We start from the raw sequence: 24,379 nt of genomic DNA, 5'->3' as shown, positions 1-24,379 counted from the left end.
GGAAGGTAGTGTGGGGGCTTTTCGAGCTATTGCTGACAAGAGGACCGCGTCCCTCCATGCGCGAGCTCCACTTACTTGGTACCTTAAATCAGGTTCATCTCTTTCAACTGGTGCTGACGACCTCAGATGGTGGTTGGTGGTGGTGGGGTGGGGGGAGCAAGAGCAAAGCAGAGTGTTTTCCTAGTAATTAGCGAGTGTCAATAAAGAATAGGAACTTGATTTTGAGATTAGAAGGTGGGTAGAAGGGAGAGGACCCCAGGGGCACTCTGTATCCATGTAACTCTATCGCTGATCCTGCATTGTAGGTTTCCCCAGGGCAGTGTCTCCAGAAAGAAAACACCCTCTACCAGTGCCCTTGTTTCTCTCTCTTTTTTTTTTTTTTGTTTGAGGTCTCTCTCCAGTTAGACTGCACAACCTCTGACAAAGCGTGACAAAGCCTGGCGTGTGCTTCCATGCCTCTGATTTTGTCTTAGAGGACTAGTTAAGAAACTGCTAGGATGCTGAAAGGCGCTGATGCCAAGTTGGCTAAGCGTCCCAGTGAGGGCGAAGTGAGGCTGGTGACAAGTTCACAGGCTTTGTGAAGTGGAATAAAGAAAGTGCTGGTCAGTGGAAAGTGCTGGATCTGCTGTGGAAACTGCATTTGGGTGTTTTTTGGGTTTTTTTTTTTTTTTTTTCCCCTTCCTTAGCAAGGATTGGGAGTTGCTGAGGGGCATTCTGCAGGAAAGATGGTGGGTGGGTGGTGAGAGAGCATGGGTATTCTTTAAAAATTCTACAGTATGCACCATGGAAAGTCCAAGATGACAGTGGGGATTTGCACTTCAGAAGTGTGAACTTACACAGCCCTCTTAGAGAAATCCACTTGCCCTTGGGGAGGGCTTCCAGAGGCTTGGTGTGTGGCTGCCCATGTAACTTCTCCGCACTGTGACAGCAGCTTGTTAAGGCTAATGAAGGGCTGAATTTCCTCTGCCAGGATCCAAAACAGAATTTGCCAGCTTGAAGCTGGGATGTAACAGTTGCTGCTTTAGACAGTGGAGGTTTGGCTTTTGGTATAAAGAGCCCAGTGGCAAAGCCCATCTCCTGTGCCATTGTTGTTAATAGTTGCTCTTCTCTCCTGATTAGAGGCTGCGACTTTTCCTCCAAGTATCCGCCTCTGCTGTCCTTGTGTCCATGCATGCACTCCTGCCCAAGGAAGCTGGCAGATATGCTTGACTTTGTCTAAATGCACACGCAGTTCGTATGTTTTTAGTATAAGGCACTTCTTCAGGGCACCCTTTCCCCCATGCCTAACAGAAATGTCTCATGAGGGTCTCACTAGATCATTTCTTCTCTTATTTTCGCATGCTAATTAAGCCAAAATGTTGCCAGAATTTCATTTTCAGAAATAGCGTTCTCTTCACACTGTCAGCCCACTGGTGTCGAATTAGTTGCGTATTAACAACTGTCTAGACAGGTTAGGGAAGGGAATCTGTTGATTTAGTCAGCCTGCCCAAGGCAGCCCTTGTTTGTGACTAACTGTTAAGCAGTGTTGGAGGAAAGAAAGTTGGCTTTATTTGTTACAACGTTCCCTCCTGATGAATCACACAACTTTGTTTTGGTTCAAGTTTTCACAGTAGTAAAGCCTGCTTTTGGAGAAGGCCTCTCCAGGGGAAACCTGCTTTTCTAGATCTGGTTAGACCATCCAGGAGAAAGTCTAGTTCTGAAAAGAAACATCATTGGCCTGATAATTAGGGGATGTAGCAGATCTATTGTTTCCTCAGGAGCCTTGTCTTCTCCATCCCTCCTCCCTTCTCCTCCTCACCCTCTACAAGCTTAGTGTCTACATGCAGGCAAAGGAATTTTCAAGCCTTCCCCCCCCCTTCTTATTTCTTGCCTTAACCCGCCAACTGCCAACCATCCTCACCTTAAAACTCTTAACCAACCTATTTCTGAGACCTGCTCATAATCCATAGTGAAACATAACTTATGGGGGAACACTCTTAAGTAAGATTTCACTCTAAGGAGTGGTCTGCTTTGGATCCTGCAGTCATGACTGCTTTATATAAAGGTGACTGTGACCGTAAGTTAATATGATGACAAAACCTCCAACTCCTATCTCTAACTTCCTCCTTTTCTCCCCCTCCCCCTGGCAATTCCTCACAGTTTTCTAAGTATGGGTGTGTGTGTGTGGGGGGGGGTGGCTATATGCAACTGTTGGTTCTAAATCAACCATCAGATGGTGAAATTCTGAGACTCCTTTGCATAAAATGGTTCAAGAAGGTTGTTACAAAGAACCCCAGGCAGAAGGAAGTTTTCTGATGCTCTGGAGTAATCAGATTTTAGAGGTCAAATGAGGAGCAGTTATTAGATGTTCTTCTGAAAGCGAACAGTGTACCTGGGCTTGAGATGAGTGAAATACAGAGATTCCAATGATCTGATTTGATTTGTAGAGAAAGAGTGGCTTAGATGATAAACCCAAGAACATCTGTGCATTTGAAAATTGAAGATGGACAATTTGGGGTTTTATTTTAAACTTACTGTCTGAGATAATTGTCCTGCTTAATAGTCAGTGAGCCTGCGATGGTCCTCCTGCCATGGGGGTCATCATTTTGACATTGGATTTTCAGGCAATGAGGTCTTAGCCACATACAGCTCCAAATCTGAAAATCATTGCCGGTGTAATTTTAAAATCCAGATGGACATCCTACATTAACAGCTTTCCATTCCTGGGCTCTGACTGCATACTTAAGCACTTGGCCCAAGTAACATCATCTCTGCCTGTCATATAACTGTAAATTACACTGTGCTTATGTGGTCTATTATTTTATGGAATTCAGCTGACGCACAACTCTTACGGCTACCAGCCTTAAGCTCTTTGGAAACTTGCAGGAAATATTCCAAGAGCTGTCTGAGCAAAAGTAGGAAAAAGTCAAAGGTAGGACAGACGGGTACCACTTGATGGATAAAGAGAGACCCATTCATGAGTCTTGTTGCCAATAGAAATCATGACTTTTCTGGACCCACTGGTGATTTGGAAAATATAAAGCCTTCGATGCAACATTTTTGGCTATTTTTCTTCAGGAAGCTAGAAGGCTTTTGGGATTTGGACATATTCTTTATACCCAGTGTGCTATTTCATGATTGCAAGTCAAGTAATGAAATTCTAAGTCTTATTTTCACTTAGCTTTGCTTCATGCCGTTGAGGAACATGGTATGTTTACTTGAAAATGCTTATGGAATTATGCTTGTTGTTAATGCTGATTCATAATTGGCAGATGGGGTCAGTTTCAGGCCTCCCTTTTTGCACAGAGAAAATTTTCCACTGCTACTGGAAACAAATAAATAAATCATAGAACATTCCTCCCTCCTCCCCCTTCTATTCCCCCATTGTTTTAAACTAATGGCATACTTGGCTACTGTAAGAACTAAAGTATCCCCATAAAGCTGCAATTTCATCTTGGTTTCAGGCACCCTGAAACACTTCTTACAAGGGCCTTTGGTATGAGGCATCTCCAGGGGACAACCGACAGAAATGGTTGCCTTCCAAGAACTACCTCATGGTGCAAGGAATGGGATTTGGTCTGTGAGCTGCATCGCCTCTGTCTGTATAGTGATCTCCTCTTGCACTGCCTTCTGGAGGGCTGGGCAGCCAGGTGCTGTCTCAGCCAGAAAGACAAAGCAAACTGTAGGGTCCCTGCATCTGCAGGTTTGCCTCTGTCCCCGATTTGCAGAAAACCTTGTCATGAATTAGAATTTCTTGGCAACAGCACCACCCAGGGAAATTTGTAGACACAAAGGAGCCTTGCTTAACCACATTGAAAGGATAAAACAGCTGCCTTTTTTTTTTGGTATGTGATTTGTGTGCTCGTCAGTTACCATAAATCTATTTTTTTATTTGAAACAGTGACTTATTGATGAGAAAAAATAACTAGAACTGCCCTGTTATCCAGATTATCTTTATAAGGATGCAATCACTAGATAAAAAGATAGCTTTGCAAATGAAAGCACATGTGAATGCAATCAATCACACACTTAAGCCTTTTTTTAAAAAAGAGGTTCATGCCATTCATTTACATGTTCTTTTAAATAGATATATCTTTGTGTAGATTTGGGGGCTCTCAAACATGATCATTCCGTCTACCTGTTTGCAGTTTGGTATTTTAAAGTGAATGCATGTTACGATGCAGAGTTTTACTACATCTGTCCTTGGGGGTGTGTGTGTGAAGGAGATGGTAACTTCTTTGTTCTCCCTGAAACTCCCACAGCCCCCCCACCCCACTCCCTACCCTGGGAAGAATGTGATGTTGGGGTCCAATCCATTTAAAGGGCAACATTGAAGATGCACTGTGACAGCCTCCCCCTGAAATGATTTGTGTATGGGTGTCAGGGACCTCCAAATGTGGCTGGGCTCTCCCTCTCTCCCAGTCCATCCGAAATCTAATGCCAGTGGGGACTATTTGCCTTGCCACTTTCAGGGGAGTAGTTTAGGTAGGGTCCTAATGTGATTTTTAGTAGCCATTGTCATCTAAATCCTCAGATTCTTCTTCCTTCTGAGAATTCTTGTATTTTAACTTTTTGAGTACAAGGAGGCATTTCAGTCTTCATTAATCACTCTGTGCTTATTGGGGAAAGAGGAATACAGGTTGAGTCCCAACTGGCTCATGTTGTTAGGAAAACTGCTCTGACCAGATGGGTTGGTAGGCACCCCCTATCTCTGCAGTATGTGGTAGCTTGCAAAGGGGATTTTATCACCTTTGTGGAACCCCAGGACTGGTGTCTACAGGGAATGCCTTGGTGATTCTGTTCCCTCTGATAATATCAGTTAGCTTCTGTTGAGATTGGGACTTGCTGAAAGTTTAGGACAGCTCCCCAATTTAACCTGAGTGGTGCCAGAAGAATAGGGGCTGAGATTTAATCTCTCTACAAATAAATCTTCTCCTCCTCTTTTTTTCTCCCAAGTCAACTTTCCAAGTACGTTTGCTTCACAGAAACTACTGGAAACATTTTAACCCAAATTGCCAAATCTTACCAAGCACAGTGATGAGGAAGCTCTACAACTACTAGTGGTACTAAAGTTGGTGGAACAAGTTTCTAATCACAATTGTTGCGAGTCCCATCAATAAGATTAGAAACACACCAGCCGAAATAACAGTGTGTGCTTATCTTAGAGTCCACATGAGAGACCATCCTCATTCAATTTAGTTGAAGAGTTCCTTACTCCAGGACATGCTCTTGCCTAAAATTGGCTGTGATCTTGTTCTTCTGCCTACTCCGCTTTTATTTTCTGTCACTGATTTGGAGAATTATTTCTGCTGCTGTGAATCCTGGTTGTTATCCTCACTTGATATTTTTGTATGACTCTGAGAACTTGGTCCTTCTAAGTGTCCTGTGTCCGTTGTGTTCCCTATGACAGTAGTTTCCAGCACCCACTCCACTCCAGGCATGATGTATCCATGTTACAGCTTAGGGTGTGCAGCAGCCTTGAGACATGGGTTTGGTGTCTGTCTGCTCATGGTGTGTGAGCAACTTCTGATTTCATAGTGGCACCACCCCTGATTGAGCTGGGGGATGAACCAGTCAGACCAGGCAGGCTTTTATTTGTTTATGTTAAGATATGGACACTATTTCAGAGTAAATACATCATTCCTTAATTAAGGTTATATGCAAAAAACTGTTTGGGGGATGCACAGTTGAACTGGTCAATAGTCTGCCCTCTGTGAACTTGTCTCCAACAGGAGAGAGTAGGTGTCCTCAAAATAAAGTAATGCAGGACCAGAACACAATTGTCAAAGAGATTTAGTGTCCTGGAACACTGACCTGTATCTGTCTGTATCTACCCCCTTTTTTACATCCCTGTTTATAGAACATGCTTGAGATTTTCTAAGTTCTGTTGTGCTTCCAGCCAATGCCTTGTCAGGGGCTGGCGGCACTTTTAGGGCAGATGAGGGTACACTGTGACTACACATGTCAGTAATGCCAGGAAACAGCATTCATGTCTGTGTCATTCGGAAATGATTAGGGATAATTAAAAATAATTAACGTAGAGCCATATGCAATGTCTATTTCTGAATATGGGCTTATTGACATTTCCTGATGGTCAGATTGAAAGTCAAGTCCAGCACTGGTAACCAGTGTAGCGCACAGATCCTTAGAATTTCAAATCTTGAAAGGGTCTTGGTTTTCTCAACTCTGAAACACTGGGATTGGACCAAGTGACCGTGAAAGCCAGATGGGGCACTGGGCCCTCTGAGGTCACATGGTCATTGTGGGTACCAAGTGTAGAGCCCCTGCAGTTTGTTATTTTCCATCTGCCTATTCTGAATATACTTTAGGTCATTTCTCATTTCCTCCTCTCTTTCTTCCTCTCTCCCTTTAAAGGGAAGCAAGAAAAATCCCCTTTTTATTTTGAACAGTACTAGAAGGTGGACTTTTGGAATTGTCTGGGCCTTATACCCAGCTCTAGAATATCTTGGAGAAGATTTTGTGCAGTCCCTTGGAAAATGTATACTGTCTTGGAAACAAAACAAAAGCCCCCCCAACAGTGGCTCTGGTCTCATAAAAAAAAAAAAAAGTACTGTCACTTAAATGCTAACAGATGGAATGGGAGAAGGCGGTGGCATGGGGAAGTATGTGGTCGGGAGTTGGGTGGATGATGGAGCTGGAGTTTGATGTGGGAAGCATCAGGTGTGAAAGGGAGTTGTCTCTGACACCTTGCCAGTAAAGAGATTCTGAAACTGTAACAGCCAATTCAGGAAAATCTTTTTTTGAAATGTTCTTAAATTCTTGAGGGAGTTGGATGGGGAGCGAGGTTGTTATATTTTACAATTTTGAATAAAAAATACCGCATATCGTGATTAGCTGTTGGTAAGATGGTCGGCCTCTATGAGATTTTAAGAACATCCCATTGGGGTAGAAGGATGAAGAAGCTGAATTTTCATATCTCAGTGAAGAAAGAAAATGCCTGTGCTCCTCTCTCCTTTGCCCAGGACCTTTTAGCTCTGATGGTGAAAATTCTCTTTTGGAACTTGTCTCCCAGCTTGGTTGCACCTCTTGTGATCTGAAATTTCCTTCCCAAGTGGTGACTTCTTTATTTCCTTAAAACGTGAATCTATGTCTCCAACTCCAGATATTCTCCTGAATTCCAGGCTCTCGTTTTTGAAATAGAACTGAGACAGACAGTGAAAAGTTTCTGGATCATGCCAGAATCTCCTGAGCTGAATGTCCCAAAGCTTGAACTCTTTCACTTCTCTCCTCCTTTTTCTGGCTTACCTATGTCTTTATTGATAAGACCTTTATTCCAGTGATCTGTTTTAAAGTTTCACTAGTCTTTGACCCCTCCCTTTCCCTTGAATCTAATCAATTGACAAAGATTATTGATTGGCTCATGCAATACTTTGGCATGGCCTTCAACTTTCTGCTGCCTCTGCCATCTCCCTGGGCTAGGTTCCCCTAATACCTCCCTCAAATTGAGTTTCTATATCTGTCACCATGTTTTCAAATGTCAGTGGCTCTCTGTCACACATGGATGAGGCTAGACTTGTAAGAGTCAAGGTGCTCCAAGGTAATGGTCAGCTTTTCTCTCCTTTCGTGAGTAGTAAATATCCAGGTGGACTGAGACTGCTTTTCCTATTTCTGTCTTTAGTCTTGTCATTTAACTTCAGCCTTTTGCTTCTTCCTTGCTCTCGACTTCCAGTTCTTTTTGTCCAAATTCTACCCATCCTTTAACTTTCAGATCATTGTCACATCTTCCAGGAAACTCCCTTTCTGTTTCCCAGCCAACAGTAATTGCTATTATTTCTCCACTCTTTTCACTTCCTCCTCATGTTTTTCAGTTTTGTCTTGTCATACAGCTTTTTCCCCCTCCATTGTCTAATTTTCCCAGTTAGGTTGTATGCCTTAGTTACAATTTTGATAATAAATTATATAACTGTATAACTCTTCAGTCTCATGGTAGGCCTGTAACAGGTATTTGGGGACTATGGTATGACGTAAGATTTGACTACCTCTGTAGCAGTGGTAGTCAACTGTGCCTGCACCCCAGACCAAATAAATCTGTATACCTTTGGGTGGAACCCAGGCCTCAGTGTTTTTCAGTCTTCCAGGTGATTCCAATGTGCAGCCAAGGCTTTTTTTCATCTATAGAGGGTCAATATCAGGTGTAGCAGAGGGGCCAGTGCCTACACCTTATGGAAATATTTCATTTCTGTATCACTTGGACTCTAAGCGGAACAGTTTCCAGGAAGCGGGATGGTGCTGGTGGATGTATTTCATCTAGCTCTGTGGTTCATAGACTGCCCAGCTGTTGTTTCAGCCTTCTTGCTTTGCTTCCCTTCACCCTGAAGTACCCAACACAGTCCCATGCGGCTCATGTTTTCCCTGACCCACTAGAAGTTCACTTAACCTGGTCATATTCTGTTTCTGCTGCCTTGTGGCATGAAGCTCCAGCCATGCCATGCTTCAAATAATTCCGTCTCGGCAGGCCCTCGACCATGATTTTCCACTTCCCTTAGCCTGCTCTGCAGTCTTGAAAGGAGGGGTGCTGCCATGCACATCTGTCCATCAATGCCAGAGGGGCATTAGGTAGCAGCTCTTCATATTTCTTACTGACCTTACTATTTGGAAGTAGATTCTGTTTATAAAGAATTTCAAAGGACCCATGTTTCTAGTAAGAGAAGCAAAAATAAACTGTGCAAGAATTGCCACTGAGGACATTCTGGGAAGAGGGCCGCCTTCCCATCCATAGAAGACTTAGCTCTTGTGGTAATGACCCTGGGCATGTGGTGATCTTCACAAAGAAGCCTTAGAAAGGCCTCCTTTTCAAACTGTGATGTTTGCAAAAATGTATGTGCTGTAGATACATCCTTTCATCTATAAACTGTCTTTGATGGGGGCCTGGTTGGCAAGAGAGAACATCATGAGAGGCGCGCAGAGCTTGGGGTTGAAGGGTACCTTTTGGAAAGCTCAACCCAGCTGTGAAAACGGCAATTAGCTGTGGCGCAGTCGCTCTGCCAGGAGTGCGCCTGCCCTGCCCTACGCTGGCACTCACCTTCCAGAACCCAGTGGCAGGAATTCAATGGCGAGGGGATAGTGTTGGCCTTTATTTTTGGAGAGGCGGCAGATTTGCTCAGCATACAAAGAGGTGAAAATAGATTCTCCCTACTCGGTCCTTTTGAGCTTTTAGTGTTTGTTCATAGGGCCACCACAGGTCCTGTTCATAGCACAGTTCCTGCCCCTGGTGGCAAAGGGTGTCTTCTGGGAGGAGGCCTCTGGGAGAGCTGATTCTCCCAGGAGCGACTGGAGATGCTGTGTAAGGTTAGCTGAGTCGCTCACTCCAAGATTGTTCAGCCCTCACCTGTGACTCTTTCTGTCAGATTTCTTGCTTTTTGGGATGTGAACCAAGAGATGAGCTTCCATGATGGGGATTTTCGTGTTGGCTTGGGAGGATTTTGCCAACATCTGTATTGAGCGTTTGTTCAGGCTCAGGGTGTTTTGCTCACACTCTTTTGTCACTGGCACGTTCTCTCTGTAACTGGGGTACAAGCAGATATTCGAGAATTTTCATTCCAAGGTGAGAAAATGAAGGCAGAGGAGGATCAACAGGTCATCCTACCAGGGGTAGAACACACTTCTCCTCTTCCTCTTTCCATGTGGTTGTTCTCACTGGCATGAGAGCCGCCTTTTTTCCAAATACTTTCTCCAGGTGATCTCATATGAGTACCTTATAGGCAGCATTTCATTTAATCCTCACAACAGCCCTGCAGATATATATTGTGCTTACCCCCATTTTACAGATGGGGATGTTGAGGTTAGAGATCGCATACGGCCCGCCGAAGGTCACATACCTTGCAAGTGGGTGAGCCAGGATCCACAACCAGCAGTCTGCTCAGAGCTCTGCATTTTTCCATTTACTGAGTCCTAGTTAGGCAGGAGACAGACAACCAGCGCAGAAGCCAAAGGTGGCGCCTGGCAAGCAGTGGTCACATATGGAATTGAACTGCTTCCTGGTCTGTCTGCTTTCTGGGCCTTGGTTTCTCATCTGTAAAAGGACTGGATTTTGCTACATCTCCTTAAGTGTTTTGTGTGATTTGTTTAATTTGTTTAGACAAATGACATGGAGACTTTGAAATCAGGCAGAGCTGGAACCTTGAGAAAGTCACTTAATGTCTCGAGTCTCATTCCATCATCTGTGGAATGGAGTTAATAATGCCTATGTAAGGGCAAGCATATTGGCTCTCTGGCCCAAGGTCTGGCACATGGCATCCACTTAACAAATGTTCTTTCCTTCTTCACTTCAACCATCCATCCTCCCATCAGTAACAGTGCAGAGTGGCACAATGCTTTTTTTCTAAATAGTAATAACACTGTTCTTGCTAAGATCCCAGAGATCATGGGACATCTAAGGGAGAGTGAATGGTGGACGACAGTGCAAGGGATATGCTATTCTTTTCTCTAGCCCACAGGAGAAGCGCTCACGATGTCACTTGTGCTTAGAACTGGGAAAAGACTGGTGTGGCTCTTCCCCCCAAGAACTGGGTCTAGTTTGACATCCAGGGAATTTACTTGGCCTGCTGATGCAAATGTCAACCCACTTCCCCTTTCTTTCAAGTCTTACTTATAGACTGACTTATGCTAAGTTTTTCTAGCATGTGGTTATTTATTTTTTTTTTAAGAGCCAGAATTAGGCATATATAACCTAATACAGTGCTGGTTACTACACCTGCCACTTCTGCCTTACCTGATGACTGAGCTTACAGCAGCTTATGAGAGTGAATCAGGTTTTATGAGATCTATAAATATCTTGGATAGGATTTTTATTTCATTTTCCCCCTTCAAATAAGACATAATGGAAGCGCTCACATACACAGGAATATTCTTTCTGTGATAAAGTAGGGCATTTTTGAATTGGCCTCTGAAAAGCAATAATTTGATGTGGTTGTTCGTGTTGGGAGTTTTATGAGGGAGGGGGAAAATCATGCATATGCTGCTATAAAACTCAGATTATTTCCTCATATTGATGGTTTAGCTCGGTACCTATGGAGAGATTTATTTCAGAGATGCCAGCCCCGGGTGCACATTGCATTCCCTCCTTCTGAGGAGTGAGTGTTTTCTTACATACATAGAAACCAGGAAGGGGAATCCCACTGGCTGGCAGGAGGGGGCCAAGCCAAAGAATGTTCCAGGTCTCTGTCCATCTGAGTCCACTGGAGCCCAGGCGGGGTGTGCTCATCCTTCTTCCTACTTCATGGGTTTCCTGGGAAGATCTCACACCACATCATATTATCTCAATGATACCTCCCGCCCCCCACCCCCCTGGAATTTCAGTGTAAAAAAGAAAGGCTTAAGTTTATCGGATTTTAAAAAATAAACATTAACCAATACCAGGAATGGAAAGGATCTTTCTTACTCTGCTCTGTGAAGAGTACCTGAAAAGCAACTTTGACCTTGTAACTTAAAAAAATGCCTTTTCAACAAAACTGGCAAGCTGATGGTGGAGCTGAGACATACAGCAGGGGAGGCGGAGGGAGAGGGGTCAAGATAGGGCAGGGGAAGAGCACACGGGACTGTAGTGGAGGCTCTTGGTGGTGGGGCTGTGGGAACTACATCTGAGGGGACAAATTAACAAAGATGTAAAAAAAAATTAATTAATTTGTAAAAATTAAAAATGCCCTTTAGAAAACAAGCTGTGAGGTTTCTAAATACCTTTCTTTTTCTGTATGAAAAATGGGAATCACCAGCTTTATTTACCACCTCTAGTCACAGTGGCTTGCTGAGGGCCACTGTGGCATATTTAACCCTGGATTTATCAACTGTTTTTATGAAGATTTGAATACTTAACTGAAGATTTGGGTGGTTTTCTTTAAGCACCTCCTTGCTACAAGCATCTTCGCCCAGTGCTCAGTAGCTCTCTGTTGAAATAGATGATAATTTAATTTGCTCTTTGACAGAATAAACCATGTGAATGTAGTACACCTGCTCCGGAGGCCTGCAGAGGATTTTGCCTTAATGTTATTTAATTTTTCTATTTAATATCATCTCAGTGTGTAACTTGGTCTTAGCACTTCAGCTCGGCTACATACACTCACATTATGTGCTTATTATCTCATGATGTGACTTCTCTGTCCTCAGTTTCCTCAGATGCCGTGGGATGGGAGGCAGTTATCAGAGCTCCTAGGCTGAACATTTCTTTTTACTCTTAGTGCTTTTAGGAGATCCTGCACTCCCAGTTAACTCTGTCCCTACTCTTTCTGTCTTCCTTCTTTTCCTACCTCCAGCCTGGCGAACATGCATTTGGGTTTGTGACCCCCCCTTATGGCAGCTCCCTCTGGCACCTTCCCCTCCAAATGCTGCAAGTTGGGGTAGCTTCTATTTCCCCTTCAGTCTCAAGCTGGTGTGCTTACTACTCTCACCCAAAATCCGTTTGCATTTCTTTTTGGATTTTTCTGCCTTGTTGAATGTCTTTGTTTGGGATTCTATTTTATAAAGCAGCTTCCAAATTGCATCTCAATTTCTCCTAGTCATCCAGGTTCTGTTGTAGATCATAGAAATCTGGGATGGAAAAGACCATCTGGTTTGCCCCTCTCCCGCCTGGACTGAGCAGTTGCTCCAGAGCATGTTCATTCCTTATTGGTATTTGCAACATTTTCCAATTTGGAAACTGACTGAGTTTCCTGATCAGGCAGCTTCTTCTTGGTCTAAGTGGGCGCAAAGTGGGACAATGACAAAAAGTTTGTTTTGCTCAGACAGTGCTGCTTAACAAAGGACAGCTATTGTCACCGTTAGGTTTCCTTTGTCACCCCCAGGACCAACTGGTCAGGGGTAGGAAAAACTCCTTTTGGTGGAAGGAAACATGTAACAAGTTCTGAAGTTTCTGAGTCTGACATGGAATCATATTGTACAAAATCCCATTAACTGTTTTTACTGCTTAATTTTTATGGAAGTAGATTTTGTATGACTTGTTTCGCTGAGGAAGTGATGCATTTGTGTGACGAACTCCAGGGCATGATAATAAAGTGCTTTCCGGAGAAATTTGTTTCCTCTCTTCCCTTGATGCTCAGTTACTGCCAGCAAGGCCCTGGCCTTCATTTTCAAAAGTTTTCAGGGTGCTATTCTACTTTAGGGTGTTTCCAAAAAAAAAAAAATAGTCCTCTTTTCTATGGACTCTTTTCTGTTACTGAGGATATCACTCAGCTTAACTAGATGGCCGTTTTAGGGTTGTTCTTTTCCTGTTAATAAATAAAAGCTACTCCTTTGAATTACTTGATGTTGGGTGCTCCTCCTTCTTTTTGCCAATTTCCAATTTTTCTTTTTAAAAACTTCTGAATGCTGAATAAAGACTGGAGGCCATTATCTTGTTAACATATATATTAATTATTTTTAATATCAGTGAACTAGCAATTATTAAAATATTTCTAAAAAAATATTTCTAGAAAGAAAGGAAAGCAAGCCAGACATTATGCAGGCATACGCCATCCTCAGGCAGACATTTTTCCCGAGCAGGAGAAGCAGAATCAAGCCATTTGTCCTCCTACCCAAGATGCACCTGGCTGCTTTTTCATCCGTCTCTCTCTCTCATGCTCTCTATTCATAGAGGCTCAGATTTTGCAGTTATTAGACTTTGAGCATAGTGGATATCTCATTGCAGTCTGTTCACCTCCCCCTCAATTTGCAGATAACCTGCCTGAGCTTTAGAGATCATTGTTTAATTCCAAGTCAGTATTGGACTTTCAAGAATCAGGAGCCACTTTTCAGTATTTTAATGCATATCAGCACAGCACCTAGGCCAGAGGGGCTGAAGCACTGGCAGCTCAGGGGCAGCTGCATGCTCCAGGCTTCAGGGACACGGCCTTAGATGCCAGCCAGTCACCTCTGCAGGCAATGTTATCTCCTTTCCAGTTTTCTCATCAGTCCTTCTGAATAACTCAAAGAGAAGACTCAATTTTGTGGGAGTATGTTCTTTAACTCCTTTCTAAAGCTTGATGATCTTTGCTCCTTCTCATCATCCCTCTCTCCCTCCCTCCCTTCTTCCATCTTTCTTTCCTCTCCAGCCCCCCACCTTCATCTCAGACTCAGAACTTTCGACATTCAGCTAATATTCGTTTTTTTTTTTTTTTTAATTTATGGGTCTTTTATTTATGTGGTTGAAGGAAAAGTACTTCAAAATGTGTGCAGCCTTAATAAAAATGCCTTTGTGAAACAATTAAAAAATGAAAATAATAGGAAAATGATTGTGCAGACTTGGTAAAATGATTGTGCAGACTTGGTAAAAATGCATATAGAATGAAAATGAAATTTAAGAAATATTGGTATGACCAAAAATGCAAAGGATTTGGAGTTAGGAAAGCTGGAATGTCATCCTGACTTTCTAAGTATAAACTGGGAAAATTACTAAACTGTGTTTTCCCATCTGCAATGTGGGGATTGTAATAACAGGACTGTTATAATCAAATAATATATGGATGTGAATGTGCTTTGTAACCTGTCACATGCTGTTATTGTTTTCTATTCTGTGGTAGGGGGGCTTTTGTTTCGAGCCTTGAACTTCTCCTTCTTGTTGGTTTTCTTCCTTGTGATTTCTATTCCGTTTTCTGAACAGATATGTACTGAAATGGGACTGTTACTTGTACCTTAGTTATGGCAGTTAGAAATTTTTCTGGCTATTATCTAAAGATGGGACAATATAACTTTTAATCTGTGTGTGTGTGTGTGTGTGTGCTTTTACATAAATTTTGGAAAAGTGAAGTCTATTATATATAGTATGTTGAAACTTCTGCATAAAGACTTAATAATCTTTTTAGATAAATTTGATTTCATAATCAAACTACATCAGACTACATTTGACTTAATCTTTTAAGATAAATTTTTAAAAATTAAAATAGTTTGCCATACTCATGAAAGAATTGTGTGCATGTATGCGTGTGTTGGTGGGGGTCGTGGGGGTGGGGTAAAACCCAGGGATGAAGGAAGTTTGGGTTTTATGTAGAAGTGAGAACCCTAAGGATAATTTGTTTCTGAAAGTAGAAGTGTGTGTGTGGCTAAAATGACTCATGGACAGCACACTGTCACATGCTGCTAGATGATCAGGAAAACCTGATCTTGCTAGGAAAACCTAGACTTACCTGGACTTCTCAGCCTGGCTTTAGGAACCTCATCTTATGACACATGGCAATAGGGGTGACAGAACAGCCCGTGTGCTCGGCAGGACTTAGACTCATAACCCAGACAGGACCGTCTTGGTCAGAGGTGACTACAGAAAAGAAGGGAGGGTGATTTTTCTGACATGAGGACCCCACTACTGTGTTTCTCAAACACCGTGACTCTGCCTGAGAATGTTCACAGTGCCATATTGACAAGAATTTTGGAGGCAAGAGTGTTGGGTCCAAAGTTACATTCTCACAGCGCCTCATCTAAGGGCCTATTTGGATCTCTGCCCATGAGGGGATCTCTGGATCGTGTCTGTCGCCGGTCACCGTGGCAGGATGCTTATCTTCTTCTGTGGACGGTACTGCTGAGCTGTAGTGAGCATAGGAATCAGCCAGGATTGTGGTTGGCTATTTCTTGGACCTCTGATGTATCCAGTAGAGCAGATGTGGTGAGCCTAGGGTATGAAGCCAAGAGTGTTCCTCAAAGTTAGCTTGGCACCCTTCTGAACCCAGCAGCAACAAGCACTAGAAAATGGAGAGCTCATCTCAAAGATGAAGATAGAACGTCCTGGAAGACAGGGACAACTCTGAATTGGGATGTTGATTTTAACATATTTTTAATATTTCCTCCCCAGAAAGTTAATGAAGACCCATCTCAGAAATGAAAACACAGCAATTTCTTGCTCTTAACTAAGAAATGAATATAGTTGGGTAACTGGGGAAAAGACATGGTTTTATAAGTCCCTAAAATGCCAGATAGAAATTGCATAATTCATGTAGAACAAAGAGTGAGATGTAAGGAGACATTCCTTTGCTCTCCTGGTCATGAACAAAAGGAAGGACATCAGAGGGCACTGGTAGTGCCTAGGCATTTTTGTGTCATATGTTAAGGGCACTGAAAAATCTAGAGAGAGGAGTAGAGCTACGGGGGAGATAGGTAGTAAACCTCCCTAAAGCGGATATTAGTAAAGGAAAAATCAGAGTTCAGGAGTCACAGAGATGGTCACTGGGAGCCACCTGGTAATGCCAATGAGTGAAGCAGGCAGAGTATGAGACAATGGGGAATGGTGGGGACTTGGGCAACATAGACTACATTAGGTCCATATTTGCTATCAACTCTGTAACCAAATGATGCTATAAAGAGATATAAAATCTGTTGCCAGGTCTTTCAGTTTTCAAGAGAAGTCAGAAATATGATTTTAATTTTAAGTCCTCCACTTTAAAAAAGTGGACAAAATGAAAATACTGTGTGGTTGGAAAAGCCACTGTGAGCTGCACCTGACTACTGGGCCACAGAATTTAAGCCTGTCTTTATTGTGGGGGCTGAGTTGTCTGTCTTTCCACATCTGCTCAAGATGAATACTTGCCTCTGGGACAACATTGGGGAGTGGCCCAGTGTGGGGGATGGCAGGACCTCTCTGGCTCTATTTGCCTGGGTCACTTCTCGCACAGGGTCTCCCCTCCCTCTGGATAGAGTTAAATGGGGTTCTTGGTGCTCACAACTCCCACTGTGCCCCAGCTCTGGACTTTTAAGGGGAAATGGCGATGGAGAGGGACAGGAATGTCAGTCTCATGACCTACTTCTGCAGGGATTTGCTGGGACATACCTTTGGCTCAACCTCCTACATAAGAAATTTGATTCCTGGGTCAGGAATGTGACAAAACACTCAACTGTGCAGCTGGGGTTTTGCCATCAATGTGATTTGTGGGGAAGTATGGCCATAACACGCTTGAGATCATGAATTGGACGGACTCCCTATTTGGAAAGCCATACCTTTCTCTGCAAAATTAAATATTTATGTACTTGTAAAGTTTAGTTTTGATTTTTTTAAAAGAGGACAGAAACTCACTTAAGTGTTTAAAAAAAAGCTATAAAATGCTTTGGATCAAGTGACATTTCAAAGTTCCTAACAAGTAACTATTGAAAAACGTTGTTTTGTGGTTTAAAGAAAATCATACTCTTTAAAACCTTTCAAAAACTAGCTGAGGCTACAGCCACGGCCAGCAGACACCAGAGGGACTGATGTTGCCCTTCAGCCCATTATGTTTTCAGATCCTTGTCCCCCCCATTGCTTCCTCCTCCTTGCCCCTCTGTCTCTGCCACTGTGGTTTTCCCATCATGTGTTATTACTTCATTTTAAAAACACTTTATATTATATTTTGAGTTAGTTCACACTAAGTTGCAAAAATAACACACAGTCCTCTGTACCTTCCCCCAGCCTCCCTAGTGATGACCTCTTACATGGCTATTGGACAACCCAGTTCATTTTGAGAACCTTGCTTGGAGGGAGGTGGGAGGGCATGGTAGGAAGGAGTATCTAGAAAGGAGGGATGAAACCCTTGCAGGGCAAAGGGTAGGGTGGGCAGGGCTTGTGGGGGGTGGTGGTGAGAGAAGGAATCCAGGCCTCCCCTACCCCAGCCTGTTTGCCCCTGTGGATTCTCTCAGCTGTTAAAATGAAAAGCCAATTATCGCTGTAAATGAGGAAAAAAGAAGGAATAAAAATGTCTATTATAAAGGCTAATATGCATAACATTTCAAATAAAAGGACATATAAGGTCTTGTTGACAGTTTGGAGGAGGAAGAGGAGAGGGTACTGTGGGTGAGCAGAGGGAGATTTTTATTTTTATTCCTTTTATGCCCCCATTTAAATGTTTTTGACCATCACATATGTTCATTTAAAAAAAAATAATCCAGGTAATAGAATGATGGGCCACTTATGTTTTCCTTGTATGTGTTTCTTTGTGTATGTGTGTCTTATATGTTCATTTAAAATAATACCAGCTTCTTGAAAGGATCAATAATTTGGACTTTTAACAATTGACTATAATTATACTACAATTGCTGTTCTGTTAGCGGGGCCAGTAAATTAACCCCACTTCTTTCCTTCCTAACCTATTTGAGAAAATAGATACAGCAACCACCCGCATAGAGATTAAATGTCAGGGTTATCGCTGATAAAGCTGGATTTAGACCCAGTTGGGAAGTGCAGCCTCATTCCTGTTCCCAATATCTCCCTCATCCTCATTCCCTGCTAGCTTAGGGGCAGACCCATCCCTGGGAAAGTGTGTGTCCACACACCATCAGGTGGCCAGGATTCCCCATAGCCTGCTGGTCCCATGTGCTTCCCCAGTGAAGGGGGCAGAGGAGAGCCCCCAGAGATGGCAGGGAGATGAGAGGTGAGCCAACTTTGCAAGATTTTTTTAAAAAGATTTATTTATTTATGCATACAAGAACTGGGGTACAGGCCAGAGGTGTGGGGGTGTGTGTGAGAGGATTCAAGAGAGACAGAGTAGGGAGCAGAATAGGCACATTGACTAAAATACACTGCTGAGGGGAGCAGTGGGCAAGACAGGAGAGGTCTGCTGCACCATGTGGGCAGCTCCCTGGCCAGGGATTGAACTCGTGCTGCAATGGCTGCAGATAGCTTCATAGGTTGTGTCTTCACCCCTTGCGCCACCAGGGAGGCCCCAGGATTTTTTTCTTTTTCCTCTGAGTTTTCTTCCCAGATCAGCAGTCACTTTCCTTCTTGCGCAGGGCAAGTGAAGGGAGTAAGAGGAAGCTTGGAATCTATTACTCCCAGTATATTAAGGGAGACATTAAGTGAAGGCCCCGCAGGGACACAGAGGACAAGGAAAAGGCGTTCTCTAGCCAGGATGAAGACTGGAGTCTGAGGAAGAGGGAGTACCGTGTGGTGCTGTTGCCTGAATTCCAAAGGAGGAGGAGGGTGGATCCTGGCAAAGCAAGGGGGAGGCTCAGATCCGACTCAGGCAGGGGTCGGGGTACATTGTCCAGGCTCTGATACTTGAAGAACATTGGCAAGAGCGGGACTGGGAGCTGCCAGGGACAGGAGTGACCCAGGGTGTGTTTTGTTCAAGGAAGTCTTGAATGACCCCAATTTTGAGGGCAAGAAAAAATGGAAAGAATATGAGGGGACTCTAGACCAGTAGACTTAAGAGAAGAGTGGTGGATGGAAGGATAAGAACAGAAGAATTCAGTGTCTCCCAAACACAATGACTGTGGGGACTGCTTTGCTACTTACCCGTCCACCCGTCCACTTGTCTGCTGTTGGCCTCTACATTAGAACAGAACCTCACTTCGAGTCCCTGAAGTTCGCTGGGCCTTACTGATCAGAGTCAGTTATCTATCAACCAGAGGTAAAGACATTGGAATATTCACACTTGTTCATAGCAAATCCTTAGGATTATTGAGAAGGAAGTAGAGCGTGTAATTTTGTACTGGTGCTTATTTCTCTTCCTGATTTTTTTTTCCCCCATTCTCAGTCTGCAGCATTTCCTTGACAGATCGCTGTTAATTGCTCTTCTTGTGCGACGACAGTGAAGTCAGGAGTGACTTCCATCGCCATCTTGATAATGACCTTCTGCTTCTTGGTCTTTTTAATTCATTCATTTAAATCCCCCCTCCTTTTGTTTTTCCCTTTCTTGATTACTTTCTTGAGGACATTAAATATGCCAAACACTGAGGATGGATAGTGCTGAGGATGGATAGTGACCCAAATAAACATTGACCCTGGCCTCATGAAACTTAGGGTCTATAGGTGTGCCCAGAGATGAATATACATGGAAGTATGTATTGTTTGGAGGTCATAAGGAAAAGAACAGGGTGCCAGGAGAGTATTTTGTCAGCGACTTTCCCAATCACAACTGAAATAGCAAAGGAAATGTCCTATTCATTTCACTGCTCTTTTATGTACCTCCCCAAAATGTTTTCATATATTTCCCCCAGAAGTTTATAACTACTGCTCAAAAGGAATCTAAAATGGCACAAACATTTGGAGTTCAGAACACTTAGAACCTTTAGATACCTGTACTTTATTTATTACTAGTCCCTTCTCCAGTTTATAACTTCCCTTCTTGTTTGTTACTGGAATTTTATGCTAGCTAGGCAAAGAAGTTGTCATACTCCATATTTTATATATACATATATATGAGATAAATGTTACATAGCATTAGCATCGAGTAAATATATTATTTTTCAACCTCAACTTCTAATAGATTTATGTTATTCATTCCACAGGAAAGAAGTGAGGGTAGTAAGGAAAATGCATTGGACCTTTCCAGTTAACATAGCAAATCATGTCAGGCAAGAGATTTTGACTAAGTGTGTCAGTTAAGTCCTTAATGATACGGCACTTCATGGTGTTTCCCAACTACCCCCATACACCTAAAAGCAGTTTATGGCCATGAATGGTGGCAATTCTTGAAAATATAGATATGATGTACATTCTGTTCCTTAAATTATGCCCCAGATCTGATCGGAGAGTTGCCGTTGTCCTCTGTTGAATGATGTGAATAATATCAGTGTATGTATCAGGCACTATTTGTCTGATTCTGGCTTGTTACATGGCTGAAGAGAAAAAACCCTTTCCGGGAAAAGGGATGCTTCTTTAACAGCAATGGATTGAATTGATGTGAGTATGATTTGCAACAGGGGATGCTTAACCTTCTAACTAGAATCAAATGCCAGAATCAGAGAAGCTGCAGACAAGGACTTTACAGAGATAAGACTTTTTGCTTGATCTGAATGATTGAAGGAAAGATTTGGGGATTAAGATGTATCTGATGACTTACTTTGTTTACCTTTAAAGTCTGCCAATTTACAGTCCTGCAATGACAGTTACTGTCACTCCTGAGGGCGGGGTGAGGGGGTGGTGGAAAAATGCTGGGAGACCAAAAAGCATATCTTCATGTGAAGGGAAGGATAAACACATTGGGTGTGAATGAGATTTGTGGGTGACACTAATGTGGTGATAGATGCAGTTAGATTGGGGTACATGACCTCTGAGAGGGAGACAGTCACCCTGCTGAGTGGGAGTCCTAGCAACTCAGAAGGGACACGAGATTGGGCCAGTGGTTTCATTTCTAAGAGGTATAGCAGTAGCTCTGTGTTTTCTTAGTGTGATAACACTTGAAAGTGTTCATTTTGGTGCTTGTAGGTGACCCAGGAAAACAGAGTTGAAAAATTAGCAACAACGGGATGATTTAAAATTCGTGACTGAAGATACAAGAGTGTTAACCTTCTGACATATTTAAAACTTTCGCCTTGAGTTAGCCCTTTGGCATGACTGTTTTTGGGAAGCCTGTACCAAGTGACAACTTTGCCATCCAAACCTTGCTAAATCTAGCTGTGACAACTCCTGGACCCAAGGCAAGATTTTTATGGGAGGCTCAACACGGGTTCACCAGTTGAGCTTACACGGCAGTTGCCTCCCCAGAGTTAAGACTTTAATGAAGCATCCTTTCACTTGGAGCCAACCTGCCTCTCCCTGTCTTTGCTTTCTACCAAGACAGAGAGCGAAGCCCTCTCTTATGATATTGCAGAGTTAATAATGCTGCTCTATTGATTTTGTGAGCCTCTCAGTCACGGGGGAGCTGGTGGGGGATGGGCTCAGCTCTGGCAGTGTGCTTCCTCCAACTCTCTTTCCAGCCCTGGAGCTTTTGTTTTGAATCTGGAAGCTTCCGACCAGGGCTGGATTTCCAAAGGTCAAATGTGCCCGCACATTTTGTCCTTAATGAGTTAGCTCTGCCCTGGAGCTCTCGCTGAACTCACCAGCGCTCAACCTGAGCTGCAGCAGCTTCATAACCAGATCCAATTGCTTGACACTCCACCCTTGAGAAGTGCCTCTAGGAGCCACCGAGGCTTACTGGCCAGGAGAATGCGGTCATAAATGCATGTCTACAGGAATGGGTGAGGTTTCCTTTTTGCTTAGAAAGCCAGAAAAACATCAACAGAAAGAGGCTACAAAGGAGAAAAACATACCCAGGCACTGAACCTTTGGTCCTCTCCTCAACAAAACATTTGATGGTTTTTAATGAGGGAATTTTCATGTTTTTTTTAAGGGGGAGATTTAAAAATAGCATCACCTCTTCTCCTTTTCTTCTCTCTTCTCTTCCACATTTTCTTGTCCTCTTCTCTTGCTTTAAATCTGGTGTGCACAGATCCACTGATACCTGGGGAACTTTTTTTTTTTTTTACTGGATGATGAGAATGCCTTGACTCATTGTTGATCTTTCTGCCTTGGTCACCAGGAAATGCAGGGCTGTTTTTTACTTGATTCCCTAATAGTTTTAAAAATTATTAAGTTTTTGGGCCTCCCCTGGTGGCGCAGCGGTTGAGCGCTGGGCTGCGAGGCCGCCCGCAGCCTCTGTAATGCCAGTTCATTCCCCGGCCACTGGCGAGGGTCCCCCCCCCCCACACACACACAAAATTAAGTTTTTGGGTTTTTTGGGGGGGAGCTAATATTTGTGTTTTTCTTCTCATTTTAAAGTTTGTTATATATGTGCTTTTTAATTGGGATATATATCTGAAAAGGAAAATATATTAGATGAGCTTGTTTTTGTTTTTGTTTTTTTAATTTAGGTTCAGTGATATTACCTGACACATTATTTTGACCATTGGGCCTCAGTAGTATCTCTTGAACTTTTAATCTTTCCCTGAGTTATTACTGAGAGTCTACAGAAATAGCCATTCCTTTAAGTAAATACCTGATAAAGTTGAACACAGAACAAACCAGCAACCATAACACTTTATTTGCCTTAGTTATTACTTACACATGTATCATGTTACCTTTAATTATATGTATTTCTATCCCTCTCCCTTCTCTACCCCAGGCACCTTGTAGACAGATATTAAATCCTAGGATTCATTGAAGTCGTCAGCAAAATTTCTGACATAATGTAAAAGCTCAGTAAATAATTGTTAAATTAATTTAAAAGAAGTATAAGATGTAGTACCTTCTCCTGAAAGACCAAAAGTGTTCCAACAGGTATAATCTGCTTCTCTTACCAGAGTTCTTTCTCCTGGGTCATTAACTTGTTGGACAAATTGCCAGTCTGATGCAGAGAAGAGCATCTAATAAGAGGTAATAGTGATTCCTAATCAAGATTTTTCAAAATTCATGTAGGAAGTGTTAATTGAGCAGCTACTGATTATGATGAGCACTCTACGTAGTTCAAGGGAAGTTTAAAACTTGATGCTAGATCTCCAGGCTTTTGTAGATTTATCAGAGCTCTTACCTCCTACTGCTTGCCATCTCATGGAGCCATCTCCACACGTTTCCCATTCTTGTGTTGAAACTATTCTTGTGAGCAGGGATTCAGATTGAGTGATACTGGCAAAAGCTGAGCTGAAGACTAATGAAGGCTAGCTCATTTATGATTTTCTCCAGCTGAGTCTTTCCTTCAATGAGGAAGGTCAGAGGAAAATGGCTGTGGGAAGTGTTTACCATAGTCCCCATCACTCTCTACTGTCATAATCCTGTAGTCTTGCCCCCTATTGTAGGTATATGAGTTTCAGAGTCCTTACCTAGATTTATCAGTAAGGGTGTTGTTAACTTCTAGAGAGAATCATCCTCAACAAGAACACCTCTTTACCCTGACATCTATTGTGTGACTTTATGTCATGGGACTTTGTCTATGAGAGCCTGAAATTGAGGTACTTGGAGATATGGCACTCCTATTAGGGATCAGAATAGTAAATTCCATCTTCCTCAGGGTTTGCTTTCTATAAGCAAGCAAGATTTGATCATGAGGAATCAAGGACTGATAAAGAGGTCACTTGAGGAGATCACAAAGCTAAATTATATTGAAGGACCTAGTAAACGTCCTCTGGACTTTGGCCTGTGTTCTCTCTATGATAACATATTGCCTTTGATTTTATAGATCTATAAAAAGCCCTAAAGTAGATGAATCTTGACATCTAAGATTGATTGGGCACCCCATCTCAATAACATGCAATGTTACTTGGTTTTATTTATTTGTTTTTAAAAAAGATTTATTTATTTATGCATACAAGAATTCAAGTACAGGCCAGAGGTATGGGGGGAGGGTGAGAGGATTCACCAGGGACAGAGTGGGGAGCAGAACAGGCAGACTGTGAAATACACTGCTGAAGGGAGCAGCGGGCAAGTCAGGAGAGGGCAGCTCCCTGGCCGCGGATCGAACTCCTGCTGCAGTGGCTGCACACAGCTTCATAGGTTGCGTCTTAACCCCTTGCACCACCGGGGAGACCCTTACTTGGTTTTATAACTAAGATGGTCTTTCACCACCACATACGTTGCTGAATCACAGTAATTTTCTTCACCAACTGGTTGTCTTTCTTCTTCATTTGTTATTACCAGATGATTATAGAGAAAACCACACTTTAAAATTAATGTTTAGCATCCATATAAGGAATAGGGCAAAGAGTCAGGTTTGCCCTTGAGCTCATCTGCTGCTTATGAAGCTGATCTGACTTTGATGGATCC

General features: G+C 42.8%; 1 protein-coding gene across 3 annotated transcripts in view; it reads left to right on the top strand.

The window, feature by feature from the left end:
- Positions 1 to 24,379, top strand: part of KLF7 (KLF transcription factor 7) — an 87,265-nt gene that overhangs the window by 880 nt on the left and 62,006 nt on the right. The window lies entirely within an intron of this gene.

This window comes from Talpa occidentalis, unplaced genomic scaffold, assembly GCF_014898055.3.
Source record: "Talpa occidentalis isolate TD23 unplaced genomic scaffold, MPIMG_talOcc4v2.1 talOcc4.3, whole genome shotgun sequence".
In the NCBI taxonomy this organism is placed as follows: domain Eukaryota; kingdom Metazoa; phylum Chordata; class Mammalia; order Eulipotyphla; family Talpidae; genus Talpa; species Talpa occidentalis.
Note: the sequence above shows the minus strand (reverse complement) of the source record. Positions and strands in the feature narration are given on the sequence as shown.